Source organism: Equus przewalskii, chromosome 17 (assembly GCF_037783145.1).
Source record: "Equus przewalskii isolate Varuska chromosome 17, EquPr2, whole genome shotgun sequence".
NCBI classification, from domain to species: domain Eukaryota; kingdom Metazoa; phylum Chordata; class Mammalia; order Perissodactyla; family Equidae; genus Equus; species Equus przewalskii.
Window position 1 is genome coordinate 4154971 of NC_091847.1, and position 19216 is coordinate 4174186.

At 48.7% G+C, this 19216-nt stretch overlaps 1 long non-coding RNA gene across 1 annotated transcript; it reads left to right on the forward strand.

Annotated features, from left to right (window-relative positions):
- Positions 1 to 2290: 2290 nt before the first annotated feature.
- On the forward strand, positions 2291 to 16416 carry LOC103561163 (uncharacterized). The gene is made up of 5 exons (XR_547366.2): positions 2291 to 2419; positions 5728 to 5758; positions 9924 to 10037; positions 11740 to 11841; positions 13262 to 16416. It is a non-coding gene; the product is annotated as an uncharacterized lncRNA (long non-coding RNA).
- Positions 16417 to 19216: the final 2800 nt, after the last annotated feature.

Below are 19216 nucleotides of genomic sequence, written 5' to 3' on the forward strand. Positions count from 1 at the left end.
CCTGATCTAACTCTTCTGGGTCCCAAGCCATTGTGACAGGCAAGAGGGGGACAAGTGGGGGCCTGGCCTCACCCTCAGGGAGGGAGAAGCAGAGGAGAAGGCCATTCTACTGGTTCCCTTGAGCAGGGATCAGGGAACAAGGGCCAGGAGGATGGATCTGAAGACAAGCATCAAACGAACATCATTCAGGCTGCTTTGGGCTGAAAGCAAAGAAGCCCCGCCTAAAAGTGGCGCTAAGAAGAAGGACATGCATGCACCATGTGCCACGGCAGAAGCACAGTGAGCTGATCCCAGAGTCCACTGGCTCCAGAGGTCCTCGGGGACCCAGGTGCTTCCCACCCTTGCCCTCAGCCACCGCCTCCCGGCCGTGATGTCCCACAGGTGGATGAGGGGAGCCCACCACTGCTCCGGGCCACAGGAAAGAGCACTCCTTCTCAGCCACTCCTTAGGAGTAGGGAACCCTCCTTCCCCTGGAGTCTCCTGCAGAAGTCCCTTCACGTGTCGGTGGCCAAGACTGGCTCCCACGCCCAGGACTCTGTGCCATTTTCTGCCTCTGGAGCAAAGTGGGCTTTGCCTGCCAAGACCAGGGTGAGGGGCAGCTGGACAGGCCCACACACCATGCAACCCCCTCAGGGTTCATTTCTGTCATCTCCCTGTTGGGGTTCACAATGGAATTCTTACAACAACTGGAGAACATGTTTTTATAGAAATGGGGATGCTGGGGGGTCGGCATCCTGCTTCATGGCCAGGCTTGGGAGTCCCAAGGAGCACTGGGCCACTGAGTCCACTGAGGCAAAGGCAGGCTGATCCCGTGGGAGGAAGACAGGCATCTGGGGGTGCTCTCCTGGGACCCTGGGGCAATCAGGGGCTTGATTAGTCCCCAGGTGACGTTCCGAGCGGCAGTGCTGAGCCACAGGAAGAACTAATAGCCACCCAATTGTGAGAGCCACTATGTGCCAGGCCGTGTGGGGGTTCTTTGCACACATTGCCCCTCATCCCGACTTGCCATGTGGGTTTTACACCTGATTTGCTGAGAAGGGCCAGAGGTTTCGATCCATCCCGTGCTGGCCAACAGCTTCTCCCGTTTCTCTCTCTAGCCCCCACGCTCAGTCTCCTTGTGTGACTCTGAATTGGCACAAGGGCCTGAGTTCTCAGGAGGGAGGTGCGTAGTCCAGGCTCTCCCTGGTCTGGCAGCTCAGCCTGGGCCACACGAGGAGTGTCGTTTGTGGTCTTCTCATGTTTGTGATCTCACGTCGTTGGTACGCCCTGCGAGCTTTTGGGTGGTCTTCAGCAGATGGCCCAGCTCTCGTGGAAAATTGCTCCTTATGGGGTCACTGTGAGGAAGGATGGAAGGCAAGACTGTGGAGCACCCCAGGGTCTCCATGGTCACTCTGCCCAGTGCTGCCTGGTGCTGCTGAGAACCCCAGAGACCACCAGCGTCCTGCAGATCCGCCCTGGTTGCCTCCTGTCCAATCTCTGGAGCCGTGGCCTTGTCTGCTGGTCACGTTTGTTGTCCTCTGCCTGCCTTGGCCACTGCCCTGACCCTCCCCTCCTTCTCCTCCCTGAGCATGGAGCAAGGGCCCTCCTTTGTGTCCCCAAAGCATAACCATGACTGGGCACTTATGAGGCTTCTTGCAGCTCCCGGGGAGAGGCTGCGGCTCTGTAGGAAAGCGGGCTCAGCTGGGGTGGGGGCAGCGCGGCGGGCAGGCCTCGAGGGGCTGGTGCTGCACAGTCTGTTATGGGTCTGAGAGTCAAGGGCGATGACCACCAGGACAGTCCCTGGGACATTCTCCACCTGTGTGTTTCCTTTTTAGGTTTTCTCTGTTCCTTGAGGGCAGTGCTTATTTATTTATTTTATTTTTGAATAAATGATTGCAGACTCTCCTGCTCCCCCTGAGAACAGCTGAAACGTGGTCACTCACTCTTGTCTCCCTTCCCAAGCCTCTTCTCTCTTCATAAAGAGGTTGAGATTGGGGGTGACTTCATTTGATTTGATTTGATTTGACCTGCTCAATACTTACTGACTGAATCTAGCCAGCTCAGATAGCCTCTTGCAGCCCCTGCTTCACCACGTTCACCCCCACCTGTTGCTCAGCAGGTGGCCCCATTATATATCTGGGCATTTTCTGCTCTTAGGGTACTTGGGGTGACATTCTCAGGCCTGAGATTCTGCAGCCAGCTTATCAATGGCCTCTGCCTGCCTTTCCGGCCGGCTGTTGCCAGTGTTAGCTGAGCTATTTATATTTTGTTGGTGAGTTGCCTTGGAACAATGCACAGTAAGCAGTTTAATCCCTTGGCTGACTTCTCTAGACTCTGCGTGGCAGAAGGGAGCTGGAGGGGAGGTGGGGTTGAGGGAGCCCAGGCGTTGGCACCTGCGTCTGTAATGCTGCTGATTTGCCCGCACCTCACTCTCCGGAAAGTAGGTTTCCTACCTCTAAATTCTGTGTGTTCCTTGATTGACTTGATTTGGGTCCCCTGGACCAATCAACTGTAGCCACAGAGTGAGTCTCCGTGAACACGATGGCTCCTCGGTAAATCTCAGAGAAGGGTGGGAGAGGGCATGTTTCTGAAGAAGGGCTGGGTGTGGGGCAGGCTCTGGGACATTTCTGATAGGGAGAGACGGAGGAACTCACCTGTGTCATCTAAATGTTTGCGTTCACCCCAAATTCACGTGTTGAAGCCGTAACTCCCAGTGTGATGGTGTTGGAGATCGTGCCTTTGGGAGGTAAGCAGGGCTAGACGAGGTTGCAGGGGAAGAAGGATTTTCCCTCTTTCCTCCTTGGTTCAGTAGCTGAGTCTATAAAATCATCTTACACCAGGCAAATTAATAAGAGAAAGGTATACAAATGTATTAATTTTTAATATTATGTGCACAGGAGCATCTCAGGAAAACAAGTGAATGCTCAAAAGCAGCAGTGCGATTCGAGAGCTCGTGTGCCATCTCCGTGGGAAGGGGCGGGGGACGGACGCCACTGAGAGGAGGGTGGCGGATTTTCAGGAAAGGTGACTGGGCCCTGAAAAGGACAGACGGGAAGTGTCTTAGTTTGTGACAAAGTTGGTCTGGTGTGGTGGTGACCTCTAGTGCCCTCTCCTGTGACGAGGTTGATGAAACTCCCAGGGAGGGCATCTGAGGCCACCGAGTTCCTTTTGGAGGAGGGTCTGGCTTTAGATAGACAAAGGAATTCAGAGAAAGCCTCTCCCTGCATTTGCTGTTTTTCAAGTGCCTTTGGCTCGATTATTTTAATCGATACACCAAAGTGGCATGTGTGAGGGTGACAAACCCTGAACACGCTGTTGAGGTCACGAGAGTGAGGCCCGCTTGATGGGATGAGAGCCCTTCTAAGAGACCAGAGAGCTTGGCTCTCACTGGCCCTTTGTCCCTCCACTGTGTGAAGATGCAGGCCAGGCAGCGGGCGCTCTGCAGAACCTGACCGTGCCAGCTCCCTGGTCTCGGAAGGCCCCTCTCCAGAGCTGTGAGGAATAAACGCTGTTTAAGCCCCCAGTCTGCGATATTGTGTTCCAGCGGCCCAGGCTGCCTCACACAGCGCCGCGGGCCAGCCGGATTTGTTAGGAGAACCAGTCCCGTCGTTGCCTTGAGCTTGAACTGATTGCTGAGGACAGTGTCCCCCAGTGCCACTTACCAGCTCTGTCACCCTGGGCAGGCGTTTTTTGTTTGTTTTATGATTTACTCCCTGAGTCTCAGAGCTTTAATTTCTCCTGTGAGGCTGATTATGTTTATCTCCTGATGCTGTTGTGAGAATGAAATGAGATAATGCTTATCAAGCGTAGTCCTCAGCACATTAAATAATAGCTTGCTCTTGTTCCTGTCATTGTCACTGCTGCCATGGCTTTTGTTGACGTGTCCTCTGCGCTCCTCCTGCCCTGGGAGTGGCGGGGAGAGCTGGGGTTGGGTTCCCTAACCGGCAGCACCGACTGCTGTAACACACTGCTTTCGCTTGCTTTGCTTCATTCGTTGACTCAGTGCAGCCTTGCAGCAAACGTGGTATTGGTCCTCATGCTAATGGTCTCCCGGTGTTTTGGGAAGATGGACAGCGGGGGCTTCCAGGTAGGCAGGACGTGGTGGAGCCATATTTGACAGTGATGGGTGCTTTGGTTGACCCATCTCAGGAGGAGTCTTGCCCACGCACTGCTAGAGCAAAGCACAGGCTTCTTTCCATTCAGCCTCGGTGGGCTCGGGCCTATATTAACATCAGGCGGGAAGAGACCGTGTTTCCCCATCACGCTTCAGGACTGCAGCCCCTGACCCGAGCCTGAGTCCTGGTGACATGCCCCCAGCCTGCTGATGTCCCAGGGCCCTCCACCTGCCTTGAGAAGGCGAAGGCTGAAGGAGAGGGTGAGTGCCTGGAGCCGAGCTCCCACGGTGTCCGGGGAAGCACTCTGGATGGGGTGACCATTTGGCTTGTGCCTTGAAGAATGAGCAGGGTCGTGGTGGGGAGTCTGAGGAAAGGCCTGACATGAAGAACAACTTGGAGCAAAATGTGGACAGAGGCACAGACAAACAGGGAATAAACCAGAGGAAACCAAGGCCCCATGTCTCTGGGACTCTTAATCTTGTGATCGTACCAGTTTAATATCAAGCGCTTGTTTCTCAGCCCCAAACCATCCTGTCTATACTTCAGCTTGTGATGCTGAGGTCAGGACTCTGCAAACCGTCTGCGTTGCCAGCTGCTCCTTGTTAGGATCCACCAATCAGGGGCGCTGTGGGGCGACTGCGGGGCTGCAGGGGACAGAAGAGGCTCGCTCCTTGTTTCCTGTGGCCTCCCTGTCCCTGGGAGCGTCCCCCAGCAGTGCCTCTTTGCCACAGCAATGACAGTCCCCTCCCGTGGCAGCAGCCACATCCTGTTTGTGGTTTTCCACCGGTTGCAGAACCATCCTTGTCATCCGCTCGGACTCACCAGCACCCCAGAGCCGTGCCTCTCCTGTGGTCTCAGAGACACCACACCAATGACGGCGAGTAACAAGTCCAAATAAAGGGAAAGATAGATGGAATCTGTGTATTCTTTATTTTCTCAAAGGTCCAATTTTTCTCATGCAAGTGCAATGCTAGCTCTGTCGTAAACTAGGTTTCCTGTGCGGGTCTGTTTCTTGATTCTCTGTTCATCTCCATATGCCTTTTTCTCCCCTCCTGCCCCACTATCTCATTCCCTACTTACCTGAGATCTGTACGAACCCTTAGGATGGGACGGGGCAAGTCTCCTCACCTGGTTTTCTTCTTCAGGTCTCTCTTGGCCATTCCTACTCTTTGCTCTTCCAAGCAAATATTAGAAACAGCACATCCGGTTGCACAACCATAGATACAACACAACAAAACTAACGGGAGTCTCAACCACTACTGTGTTTTGATTGGAATGCAGTGAAGACGGAAATAACTGAGAGTCTTGGATGTCTTTTAATTGAATTGCTAATTTTGTCCATAGAGGTCATCTACGTCTTCTGTAAGATTTTTTTTGTGGACTTCATATTCTTGAGACAATCTTAAACGATACTTATAAAAGCAACATTTTTTTTAAACATCTATTGTTAGTATATAGAAATTCAGTTTAAAAAAACTAATCTTGTATCCAGTAATCTTATAAACTCTCTTATTAATACAATAATTCATCTGTAAATTCTCTGGGTTTTCTATAAGGACAGTTATGTTATTTGCAAATAATGATTGTTTTGGTTCTTCTTGACCAGTGACATTTTTTTTCCTTGCCTTACTAGGCCAGCTGGGACCTCCCATGTGATGTTCAAGGTAAGTGATGAGAGTGGGTCCTTTACCTATTCCTAGTCTTAAGGAAACACTTTCCACTTGTCACTCATATAAGATGTTTTCGTTATAAGGTTGAGCAAATTTCCTTCTATTTCTAGCTTGCTAAGGATTTTTATAATGAATATATGCTACATTTTATCAAATGCTTTTTCTGAATCTGATAAAGAAGCCTACGACATTTTTCCTTTGTTAATCATGACTTTCATTTATTGATTTTTTTTAAGTGTTAAATCAACTGCGCGTTACTAGAATAAACTCAGTGTGGTCATGATATCTAAGCTTTCATATCTATTGCTGGATTCAGTTTGCTAGTATATTTTTAAGGATTTCTTACATCTATATTCATGAAACACAGAGTGTCTGTAATTTTATTTCCTTACACTGTCGTGGTTGGGTTCTGGTATCGTTTATGCCCACCTCATAAGTGAGCTAGTGCCTTTTCTCTGAAAGAGTCTGAGTGAAACAGAATCGTGTATCTCGTGGATGTTTGGTATAGCTCTCTGAGGAATCCCGTGGACCTCGTGGTCTCTCTGTGGGACAGTCTTAACTCTTGATGAGCTTTCTTTAATGATTATAGGACCACTCAGAATTTCTGTTTTTCACTTTTCCTCAGTATATTGGTAAGTTATATTTTTTATGAATTTGTACATTTCATCTAAGTTTTCAACTTTATTGTTATAATGTTCCTCATAATATCCTTGTATTGCTTTTTTAATATCTGCAAGAAAGTTATGTTTTCTGTTTTACTCCTATTTATTTATGGCTTCTCTCATGTCTTTCTTGATTACTTCTGCCTCAGGTTTTAAAATTGGTCTTTTCAAATAACCAGTCTTTGGCGTTATTTTTCTCTCGATTGTATGAGCTTATTTTTCACTCATGTTTGCCTTCGTCTTTAGTACACTCTTCTTCCCATTTTCTTTAGGTGTGTTCTGTTCTTCGCAAGTCAGATGCTTAGGTCATTACGTACAGTCTCTCTTGTTCCTAATATTAATATTTAAGGCTATAAAATTGCATCTACATATAAAATTAGCATCCGATTACATTTTGATATGCAATCTTTTACTATCTTCCAGTTTTGAGTGTTTTCTAATATCCATTATGATTTCTTTTTTGACTCGGGTGTTATTCAGAAGTATGTTGTTGAATTTACATACGTATAGTAATTATCTTTGTTATTGATTTCTAACTTAATTACATTGTGGTCAGAGAATGTACTTTGTAAGATACCTGGATACCAATCCTTTAAAAGTAAATATTTTTGTAAATATCCCACGTGTACTTTTTTTAGTGACTATTCCATGTGCACTTGAACAGAATGTGCATTTTTCAACGTTGAATGCCATGAATATTAACTGGTTATCTATCTATCTACCTATCTATCTATCTATCCATCTAATCTCTGTCATATCAAGATTGATTTATTTTTCAAATCTTTCATGTCTCTGGTTTTTTGGGTATTTTTTTTTTTGCTTATTTAATTTAGCTTTTCCCCAAACAGTTGTGTCAATAACTCCTAAAATAATTCTGGATTGGTTTATTTCTCCTTGCAGCTCTGTCAGTTTTTGCTTTATGTATTTCGAGACCATATTTTTAGATGCATCTAAGTTTATAGGTGTTATCCCAGCTTTTGGGGGAATCAATATTTGCAGGATTTCTTTTTTTTTTTACTGTTTTAGTTTTATTCTTTCTGTGTCAATATGTTTTAGTTTTGTTTCTTATAAATAGCCTCTGTTTTACTTTTCTATTTTGACAATCTCTTATTTTAAATGGAGTGTAATAAATTTACATTTATTATATTTCTGATGTAATTGGATTGATTTCCAATAACCTACTTTATACTTTTTGTCTGTCTGACCTTTTCTATGTTTATTTTTCTTGGTTTATTTTGAATTGATTGAATATTTTTTCTCACTCCATTTTTGCCTCTAGTTTAGAATTTATACTTTTTTCTGTTATTTTATTTAATATGTATATTTAACTTATCAAAGCCAAAATTTAATTAATATTGTTGTCATTTTCCCAAACAAGACCCAAGAATATTTTAATTTTAACTACCCTTTCTAAATATGGTGTGGACATCCAATATTTTAGTTGTTTCACTTTTCTAAGCTCATGAGACATTATTATTATTGTTTTATAAAGTTAGCTTTTGTTTAGATTTCCTTATATATTTACCACATTTTTGTTTATTATTTTATCTTGCATCTTATACTTTCCATCTGAGATTCTTTCCTCTTTTTGAATTATTTTAGAATTTCCTTTGGTGAGAGTTTATTTGTCTGAAAATGTCTTTCTTTTTTCTTGTTCTTAAAAGATAGTTTTGATAAGTATACAATTCCAGGTTGAAGTTTTCTCTACTTTCTCTTTGCAAGTATTATTTCATTTTTTATGGTTTCCTTTTTAGTTTTGAGAAGTTATCTGTCAAAATAATTGTTGATATTTTTAAATTCAATCTATATTTTCTCTCTCATTACCTCTAATATATACTCATTGTGTTCACTGTTTCGCAATTTTACTACAATGGGCCTAGTGTGAGCTCTTTGCTTTCATCTTGGGAATCTATGAGATTTCTGTATTCTGAAGATTGGTGTCTTCTGTTAATTCTGGGAAATTCCCAGCTAGCTGTTGCCTCTTTCCATTTCTCTCTTCTTCTAGAAATCTGACTAGATGTATGTTAGATTTCCTTACTCAATCCTCTGTATACCTTTCAGCACCTGACTTCTTTTTTTTCCATCTGTCACTTCCCGGGTGATTTTCACTCACACATTCAGATAATCCATTGCCCGCTGACTTCCTTTGCTGCTGTTGAGAAGTCAACTGTTAGCCTGGCGGTTATTCCTTTGGAGACAATGTCTCTTTTCCCCACTCTTCTGTGGTTTCAATAGGGTGTGTCAAGGTGTGAACTTAATTTTGCTCATCCGTCTTCGTGCTCAGGAGGTGAGTTTTCTCTAAAATTCCTGATCTCTGAACTCTGGGTCTCCCTTCTCAGGCCTTTACTTCCTGGTCCCCAGCCAGAGCTGTTTCTGAGCCAGCAAGCCAGAGCCTCTCTGCATCTCTATTCCTTTTCTGACTCCACAGAAATGTCTTTCTCGCTTTTGAGGCTGCCTTCTCTGTTTTCTGCTTTATCTCTTATTACCAGATGTTTAGAATAGAGGTGATGCATCTAAGGAGGGCATTTACTCGTTCCGTCTTGACTGGAGCCATTACCTCTAAAAGCATATAAAAATGATGTTAATAATAAATTAAATGACCTTTCTGTGCTGCATGATCTTGGGCCTAGATTTTCTTTGTCACCTAATCTGAGAAGGGGACTGAGGCTCACGTGCTGTGGGCATTTTTGTGTTGGTGGGTGCTAACGTATAGTAGGTGAGGGTTAAGGAGTTACCCAGGGAGACAAGGAGAGACACCCAGGGAAGGTGTTCGCATGCTGTTAACTTCTTTTCTAGAGAGAATGTATTTTTCCCAGTTAGAGATTTAAAAAGTGGTGAGACTTTCCATCACTTTGGCCTGTGGAGGGGGAAGATTCTGTCTAGTCCATCTCTCATGACACTAAAAGTAATGTTTGTAAGTCATAAATCTGATTGGGCCACCCCCTGCTCAGAGTCTTCCACAGGGGCCCATTGATTACAGACCAAATGCACACTTCCTCGCTTGACTCTCAAGGCTGCTCGTGAGCATTCTCCTAGGACCCTGGGTATGCCACATCCACCTCTGCCCGTCACCCACCTCTGTCTGAAATTCCCCTTTGTTAATGCAAATAATTGATAACTCAGTAATTTCTACTTATCTTTCCAGACTGACAAGCAGAGTTCTTCCTCTAAGAAGCTTTGCTCGGCCAACCCTTCTCTTCCCTTCCATCCTTTCCCTTTTCCTTTGTTTCTCTTCCCCATCCCATTCTCTTCTGGGTCATGTGTGGAAACATCCTGTCATCCCCTCTGTCCCTTTACTTAGCAAGCTGTGTTGCATTTCGGGGTTCCTCTCTATCAGTGTCTCCGTCTCTGTGGCCTCCTTGAGAGCTGACCTTCATGCCTGCAGACCCAGTGTGCACACAGGAGCAGGCAACGGGACGTTCTCTCCACGTGCTCTGGGGCTTGGAGTGAGGGCGCATTCTCCTGCCCTGGTGTAAGGTGGTGTTCTGCCCCCTCAGGGCCCCACAAAGTTCTGCTCTACCATGGCCATGAAAAAGCTCCCTGACTCGGCTCCTGGACAACAACATCCCTCGGGTTTCCTGTTATCCTGAGAATTGAGTGTCTGCATCCAGGTAGGATCTTTCTGGAAGGCAGTCTCTTCCCTCTTCCATTACCCCATCCCATGCAGACATCCCTGCTGAAGCGGGGAAATCCTAAAGAACGGATAACTTGCTGGGTATCTCTGAGAATGTGTTTGCCTGGCCTCTGGGAGTTTGCTTGGGAAAGCATTATATCAGTTGGAATAAATACCAGCTCTCAGCAGACAGGGATGCTGGCTTGGCTGGTCAGGGCTGCAGATGCACACCCTCACCTCATGCTGGACAGGATGGCCATCTGGGCACCCTTAGAGCAGTTCTGCAGGCCCACCAACTGCAGGCTTCTAGAAATGCAGCGTAGCTCTTCTGAATCAGCAGTTTCCAAAAAATCGTGTAATGATTAAGTACACAGGATGAAACCTACATTCAAATCCTGCCTCAGCCACGTCGTGCTACACAATCTGGATGAGCTTCCTAATGTCTTTGTGTCTCAATTTCCTCATCTGTGAAATGGAGAGAAAAGAACAACACCCACCTCAAAGGATTGTTGTGAGGATTAAACGGGTTAATAGAGCGTACTGAGTACATGATAGGTGCTCAGTAAACTTAGAAATGTTAGTCATGGCTCACCTCCACTGCGTGGTGTTGCATCAGACAAGCCCTCACTCCGTCTCCCTTCAGTCTCCCGTCTGTTCAGTAGAGAGCTGGCCTGTAGAACCCCCACTGTGCCTTCCAGCAGCTGCGCCTCCTGGTGGTCTCCCATCTCACCAGCCCCACACCCAGTCAGCTTCCCAATATGGATGACATGTCTACCGAGCAGTGTGGCCGGGCCTGGGTCTCGAGCACTTTCCGTGTGCCTTTGTAGTTTGGGCAACACTCCTGTACTGTTTCTCTGTTTGGTTCCAGAGACCACCCCTCCTGGGTAGACAGCCCTCACGAGGGGAATTTGCAGAGGGGTTCACAGCCCCAGGGCTCAGCGGGGAGGATGGGCTATAGAATACTCTGCATTTACAACAGTGCCAATTCTTGGGTGAGGTGCATTTAATTTATACTGCTTTTTCTCTGATTGTATATTTTTGGCAGAATATTTGGAAAAGTACTTGATAGGAGGAAAATATCAGAAAACAATGACCCGTGGCTATTACTGTCACTGAAGAACCTCTGCTTAGGAGCTGAGGCCCTCTGGATTAAGGATTATGCAGAGAGGGAGAGGCCTGGTCTGCAGACTCTCAGGGGACTTGGGGGCCTTGCAGTGCCACCTATGGACACTTTGACAGGAGGTGGAGGGCAGGGTGAGGGAGCCCATGAAGGCACCTCATCCTGAGGGCAAGGAGGGCGGAGGCTACACTGAAGCTCCAAAGGGCCGGAGTCTCAGAAAAGCTTCCTTGATTCCGGTGGAAACGCCTCTCGATGGTCTTAGCAGCCTGAGTAGTTACATTAGTACCGGGGTGGGCTTCCCGAGCTTTTCTGAGCCTTTTTAACTTGCCTGAGTTTGCAACTGGTATATTGTGTATTTTAATGTTTTTCACTTAACATTATATCTCAAGCATTTCCCTAACCTGTTAAAAATTCCCCATAACATCATTTGATTGCTGCAGAATATCTAATTGCGAGTCTGCATCCTAATTCTCTTAACATTCACTTAATGATAAACACTTAAACAGTTCCACGTTCTCCTTACCGTAAATAGAGCTATTATGGACCTTTTCTTAAACTCAAGTCTTGGTGTGTATTTCAGGATATTTTCTCAGTATAGACTTCCAGAGGTGGAATTTCTGGATCAAAGAAAGTGGACATTTACAAGATTCTCAGCACACTGCCAAGTGCACTGCCCTCGAAGGTATGCTCATGTCCGCCCTCCCCGGCGGGTGCCCCGGGGCCCCTGGTGGCCTCAGTAAGACTCTGTTAGACGGGCTCTGCAGTCATTAGCAGGCTCAAGCGTGAGGTACGCATGCATTTTATTTTTGTGTTTCTTTGAGTAGTAATGCCGGGGCACATTTTTTCCTCTTGGAGTCACCTTTCAATGGCAGGTGATTAATAGTGGGTGGAATGAGCGAGTCAGAGAACTTCTTCCACCTCCCTGGGGGGCAGCTGCTGGTGGCTGCCAAGAATTCCAGCTCAGCTCGGCTGTTCAAACACTCCAGCCTTGTTTTCTTTTTGAAACTCAAAAATATCTGTGAGTGGGTGAGAAAACCCTTCATATAAACAAGGAAAAATAATATCTTTCTGGCGGTACATTTCAAGAGGGCATTGAAAGGAGTGGAAGAAGACCTGTGGCAGAAGGCTCCTTGTCCCTCCTGGGCAGCTCCGTGTCTCATGGCCTTGGCCCGTTCTGCAGTTTCATAAGGAAGGGAGGGCGGGCTTTTCCTCCCTTTTTATTGATGAGGAAGTCCAGGCTCAAAGAGGACAGCCTCCTGCCCTTGCCCCACGTCCTCTCCCAGGAAGCAACTGTCTCCTTCAGCTAGCGACAGCAACTGCAAGAAGCCAGCAACAGGTTCACTTCAAAGGTCAGGCCACAGCTGGGTCTGGCAGAGGCCGCCTGGAGTGGGGTGTGGGGAGGATGGTGCCGCTCAGCCTGGCAGAGTGGGAGAGCGTTATAATCGACTGGCGATGCCTGCCAGGCACACAGGCGGTGGGAGGGCGTCCACAGGCGCCCAGTGGTGAGCAGGTGCCAGCATCGCCCGGGTGCAGGTATCTACAACAAATGTGAGCCTGCCCCCTCCGGAGTCTCCAAGACCCCATGTCTTCTCCTAGGGAAATTAGAAGGTTGGACATCAGCACCCATATTGGTTTCTGTGGCCTTGTGTGGAGTTGGTTGTTTTGCCTCCTTTCTGTATCATAGTCCTATGTGGGCCAGGGTGGAGTTCCGACCTGAGAGGGGTGTCAGAGCTGAGCCTTTGTAAATCAATGAATTAAGAAACATCTACCTTTTCCGGCCTCCTGCCTCCATCCTGCCCTCCGCAAACATGCCCAGCTGTCCCACCCCAAGACTCCGGTGCCCTGAGTCCTCTGCACAGAGAAGAGGGTTGTGCAGAGCCTCGCTCTTCCCTCTGCTTCCCCCGTGCCTGGAAGGATGTGTGTGGCCGAGGGCTTTGCAATACTTCATCCTAAAGAATAAAATTTGAATTGTGGAATTTCTGGTTTACTTGAGGTTGAAAATTTAGGTGGAATGCCTTCCCTGGGCGTCTCAAATGCCCTGTCGGCAGGCTGTAAGAGGCAGCCCTTCTCAACCCGTTTGTGTTTCCCCTCTTGGATTCTAGCCAGGTATCTTTTGTCCCAGAGGAGCAGAAAATGTGTCCACAGGATGCTGAAGACCTTGCTTCAGAGGTCAGAAGACCTTGTGCAGAGTTCAGTGACAAAGGCAGATGGGCAGTCTTCATCCATGAACCCAACAGATCTATTCTGCACTTCTGTTGCAGCGGCTATGGTCTTCTGCACACACGGCCTCCCGTAACCAAGGCAGAGTCAGGTGGATTCACAGTTGTGTCAAAAGTGGGCTTTGCTTCTGTCCTAAGGGATCTGTTATAGGGTGCTTTTTTCTATTCAGGCCTCAGCAATTTCTAGACCATCTTTCTTCCAGAGTACACCTCTCACTCATCTTCAATGTTAACTGCTAACATGTTTTGCAAACCTGACCATATCTGTGCCCTGTTCACTCCTGTAAGTCCTTCCAAGGTCTCTCTCCCACTCACAAGGCAACATCCAGGCCCTAAAGAATGGCAGCCAGACCCCCCATTACCTGGTTCTTTGTGGTCTCTGGATCCAGCCTCATCCTGTTCACTTCTGCACAGGACTCACGTTCCAGGTATAACAGCACACCGGAAGTTTCTACACACACCTCTGTTTCTCTGCATTTCTCACCCCTTCATCCGGCTCACTCCTTCAGAACCAGGCTCAGAATTCCTCCTCCAAGGATCCTTCCCTGACCTCACTCAGGCCTTAAGATCTCCTTCCACTGTGGACTTTCACAGCCTGAGCAGATTGAACACGTTTTCTATTGTGGTGAGTGTCCTCCAGGGCAGTGGCTGGGCCTGGCTCGCCTCTAAATCTCTGGCACTGTGCCTGCAGTGTAGCATAAACCCAGAGAACATGTGTGGAAAGAATGATGGAATGCACGAAGGTGCATCACTGCCCGGATGCTGAGGTCCGGATGCTCACCATCATCCTGTCCTGACGTCTCCACTTGTCACCCATAGAGGACAATGTCTAATGGACAACAGCTGTGAATTCAATGCTCCTTTGCTGGAGGAAGGCACGGCCTGCCCCTGGGGGGTCCACAGAGTGCTCATGTTGAGAGCGCTTAATGTAGAACTGCTTGCTAAGTACTTTTTGACTTGGAGAGAAAAAGAATAATAATTTTAGCTATCTGAAAACTAAGAGGTGGCCAGAGTGTTTGGTTTGAAGTTAAAGACCAGGAGGACTGCTTATCTTAAGCATCTTTAAAGATCTTTAATGTTGGCCGGAAGAGATTTTTGGATCACAGGAGGACCTTAGAAATAGAGGCTGGCGAATTCTGTGCAGCCTCAGTGCCAGGGCTCCGGGGGTCTGAATTCATCCACAGAATGCGACATTCCCGCAGTGTGTGCCCTGATTTGTTATGTGATAGCAAACCAATAAAAACACCCAAGCCTGCAGCCCTCTCTCTCACGCAAAGGGATGGAGAAAAGCTTTCTGCTTGAAACTCCCTCATAGGTCTCAAGAAGTGGAAGATGCTTTCCGGCTTGCTGGTGAGAAGGCAGGGTGCTTTAAAGGGCTCTGAGCCCAGTTACTTCGCGTGTTGCCAGGGGTACACGCATGTGCACGTTTATTCAACAAGTGTCTCCTGAGCGCTCGCGGGCCAGACGCTCTGCTCTCCATGGGCTTCTCACACTTCTCATATCTTGCGAGTGAGGCACGACCTGCCCTTTGCTCTGGACTACCTTTTCAGGGATGTTTGTGTAGCAAGCAGCCTTGGAAGATGGAGGAAGGGCCTCCCCCGGAGCAGAGGGCAGGCCTGCTCGCTCCCCATTGAGAGTCTCTGCTTCGCTAGCTCAGGGCTCCTCTTCTGGAACTCAACCTGCCATGTGGGCAAGCATCCGTCTGGGACTGTCCACACTGCCATGTGGGACTGGGGGACAAGGAGAACTGATGCAACGTGCTAATGCTCATGCCCTTGTTGTGCTGAGGGTAACAAAGCTCTCCGTCTTGGACCCAGGAGCCTCGCGGCTTCTGTCAGCAGCCACGAAGTGTTACAGGCAAGCAGGTCACGTTGCGCAGCCTTCACAGTTCCTCACACGCTTATATCCTTACTGAATTTTATATTCAAAACACCCTAAAATGCAAATATTTTTATCTTCATTTTGTTGATTAGAACTGAAGCAGAGAAGTTAAGTAACTCTTCCCACGTCACAGAGCTCGTTAGTGCCAGAGGGGAGATTTTTGTTCCGCCCCCCACCCGTCTCACTCCAGAACCACACTCTTTCCATGATATGTTGACGTGTTAAAGTGCAAACACCGCAGTGCCTGTAGTTCTGTTCATGGGCTGGGCCCATTCAAATCCTGTGGGCCCTAAATCATTGCATTGCTGTGATGATAAAAGTGCTCAGGCAGAGAACGGAAAACGATTGAGCAACGTCTCTCCCCAAGGACACACACAGGACAAAACCACTGGGAGTCCCTCCCATGGAAGGCCGTTCTCTCTCATATTTACAGAGCGGTTGGCTCGGAGCCCTGACCTACTGCCCTTTCTCCTGGTGGACAGAGGGAAGGTGTCTTCCACCAGGCAGGAGGGGTCGGGTCAGGGGACATCCAGACTCGACAACTGGGCCGCTGGAGCAGTGGGCGTGCATGAGGCGTGTCTCCAGCCCTTGGGCAGGGTCCAAACCTGGATAAGCCTTTAGAAGCCCCCTTGTACATTTCCACAGTGCATTTGATCTTGTGTCCTGTTGAATTTGATCATTCCCATGTCCTTATGACAAAGACCGACCTGTTCCTTCAGCGGTTCCCTATTGCCCATGGGGCGAAGTCCTATTTCTTAGCCTGGGCCCAAGGCCCTCCGTGGTCCAGCCTCAGTTTACGGTGCCCCAACCCAAACCGCCCTCTCCTCTGCAGTCTTTTCCAACTCCGCTTGTTCCCCAGGTGGAACCTGCCCCTCCAGTTCTCCTTGGTGTTCACATTTATCTGGATCACTTCCCTCACGGCATCCGGAACACCTTAGGGCTGCCTACATTTGCATGTTTATCTTCTCCACCGAGCCATGAACCCCTTGAAGCGGGGCCTGTTATATTCAGGCGTCATCCCCACACTTACAGAGGCACCTAATGCATGTTCGTGGATTGCAGTTGTGGACTCAGACACACAAACACAATGTGCATTGATCGATTTGTCTCTGAGTCTGAAATTTCATCATTAAATACTCTTATTTTGGGGTTGAAAACTTTTTAAAAGCACGAATCATTCAAGAAGGATTAGTCTGGATGTTTTGCTGTGCTGTAATCTAGCTGACCATTTCCTCTCTGATGAGAGTGACCTGGGTGGAGAGATTCTTGGGGCTTAAGGTGTGGATGAGGTGTGGTTACCCTGAAAACCATCTTCATCTTGCTAATCATTCCGCCAAGGGCCCAGAGCCCAGGACTCCACCTTGTCACCAACTCTCACCACCCAGAGCTGACCAGGCCAGCCCACACCAGGAATGGGGTTGTTGGCCCAGGACGCCAGGTCACCGCTGGCCAGGGCCACGAGATGGCGGAGATCCCAGCACTGAGCCAGCCCTGGGAGCATTCCAGCATCCCTGAGTCCTGGTGGGCCTGCTCAGCTCCCACAAGGAGCTCCTGCTGATTCACCTCACTCCAGCCTGATGGTCAGACACACTTGCGTTCAAATGCCCCCCTGGCCGTTAGGAGCTGTGTGGCCTCCAGCAAGCCCTTCGATCTTCCTGAGTCTCAGTTTCTACGGGTCTAAAGGGAGAATGAGGCCATCCACCTGCCAGGGTTATTGAGAGGCTGGAAGGCAGAACCGCGTGCAGAGAAGCTGGGATTTCCCAGAGTGCTCTTCTCCCTCCTCTTCCAGCCCCCCTTCCTCCACCTTCCACTCTCTTCCTCTCCTCTCCACCTCCCAAGACTTGGTGTGTGCGTGTTTGCCCATCAGCATTTGTTGCAGGTATGCTGCATAATGCCTTTCTACATTGGTGGGGAGGGACCAAAGTGGCTCCCTGGCCTGAGGGAACAGCGTTTATTTGCACGCCAGTGTGTACTGGATGCATGTGTGCGCACACACATGCACATCATCTCACTGAGTTGCTCTACTTGGTGTGGTGCTCTTGCCTCTGCAGTTAGCCTGTGACAGCTCCCTCCTGAGTGGCATCTGGACTAGGCCACCGTGGATGACCCAGCTCCGCAGCTTCCATGTCACCACTGCATCTGGTTCTGGCTGGGCTGGGGACCCAGTGTGCTGGGGAGCGGGCTGTGCTTCCATACAGTTTTCCAGGACACTGGGTAGGCAAGGAGGGTGAGGACAAGGGGAGGGTGAGGGAGGGGCGGGGAGGGGCCAGGGAGTCCAGCTCCAGGGGCCAGTCTCAGAGAGCACAGTCCGGGCAGATGGCTCCCCTGGGCCAGCAGAGGGAGGGAGGCAGGAGTGACCAGCATTCCTCTTCCCCACACAGGCTCCAGCCCTCAGGGAGGCTCGGGGGCTCTGGCTCAGCCTCTCCCTGGAGTCTTTGGTAAGCAAGGCATGTCTGCTGTGAGTTCTGGGTGCCTTCTCTGTGCCCACTGGGCCATGATCTGTGCTGACAATCTTTGTCGACAAGGCCATATGCCCGCACAGTCTCAAAAACCTGAAGTGATATCACAACAGGAAGGGATTTTAGAAGTCGTTTAGTTTAGTGTTTCCCAAAAGTGTGCCCAGAAACCCTTGGCCCACAAGTTTGTAACAGGTATTCTAGGAAGAAATGGGATCTCTGGCTAAATCCATTTGGGAAATGCTGCATTACTTTCCCCACCCCCCACGCCCAGGAGTCAGCACACGCTGGAACATAAAGATGCTGGGAAGCCTTGCACTGGTTTAACTTTGCTTAGTATATAACTTTCCAATTTATCTGTACATGGAGCACTTCTTTTGTTTGGGCTGTTTACTGGCATTTTGCCAAGCTGGTGCTCCATGGATCAGAGTTTGGAACATGTGGATGGGGCCAGAACCTTTATTCGAGAAATGAGGAAGTGCAGGGCCAGTGAGCTTGGTCACCCAGGGAGAGGTCTCGCCTTTGGACCAAGTTTCTACCGTCACCACCTTCTTTTGTTCTCTCTGCTTCTCTCTCCCATGACAGCCCTATAACTTGCAGCTCCTGTGGTTGGTGGCCATTCCGGACTGACTCAGATTCCGTTATCTCCCTAGGGAGAGCGATGCGGGACTTCTTCGCTGATGCCCAGGTGTAGATGATGCAGCCTCAAGAAACCGGAGCCCTAGGGAGCTCCCGGCAGCCGGGCTGCAGTCTTTAATCTCTGGGCTGCTGATCTCTGACTGATTGCTGAACTGCTGAGAGTCTCAGAAAGAATCTTGAAAGGTGAAGGTTAGGACGTTCATTTTACATTACGGTGATTCCTCGGGAAGCGTTTGGAAGTGGTGTGGTGAGGTAATGTCAGTAACCAGTACATACATCCTATGTATCCAGCACCAGTTACTGGACATATTTGTTCCTGCCATCAACCCTGAGAGTCAGACCATAGTGTCCTGTCCACTTGAGGGATGAGGAACACAGTGGCCAGAGAGGTCATGCAAGTTGCCCAAGGTCCCAGGTCCAGGAACGGAGGAGCCAGGGCCCAAACCTAGGGAGTGGGCTCTGCAGCCTGCGCTCCAGCTACTGTTATTCCAGGAAGGATGGTTCACGCGTATTTTTCTAACAGGTCCATTTTTCCTAATACCGTGCATTAGAGAATCAATGCTTTGGCCAGTGCCCTGGCGGCTGGGGCAACCTATTTCTAGAGGAATGTTCCATCCTTACATTTGTTTCCAGAAGCTGGTGCCTGTGTGAGGAAGAGGAATGCTGGTCACTGGTCCCTCCCTCCCTCCCTCAGTGTGCCCAGGAGCACTCTGTACCGTGCTCCCTGAGAACTAGCTAGTGGAGCCAGAAGTGGGGCGTGCAGCCCCATGCACACAGGCGCACACAGACACGCCTAGGCAGAGGGCACGCCCGGGTGGTTCACCTTTCCCCAGACATTACAGTAATGCTGCTTCACTCTGAA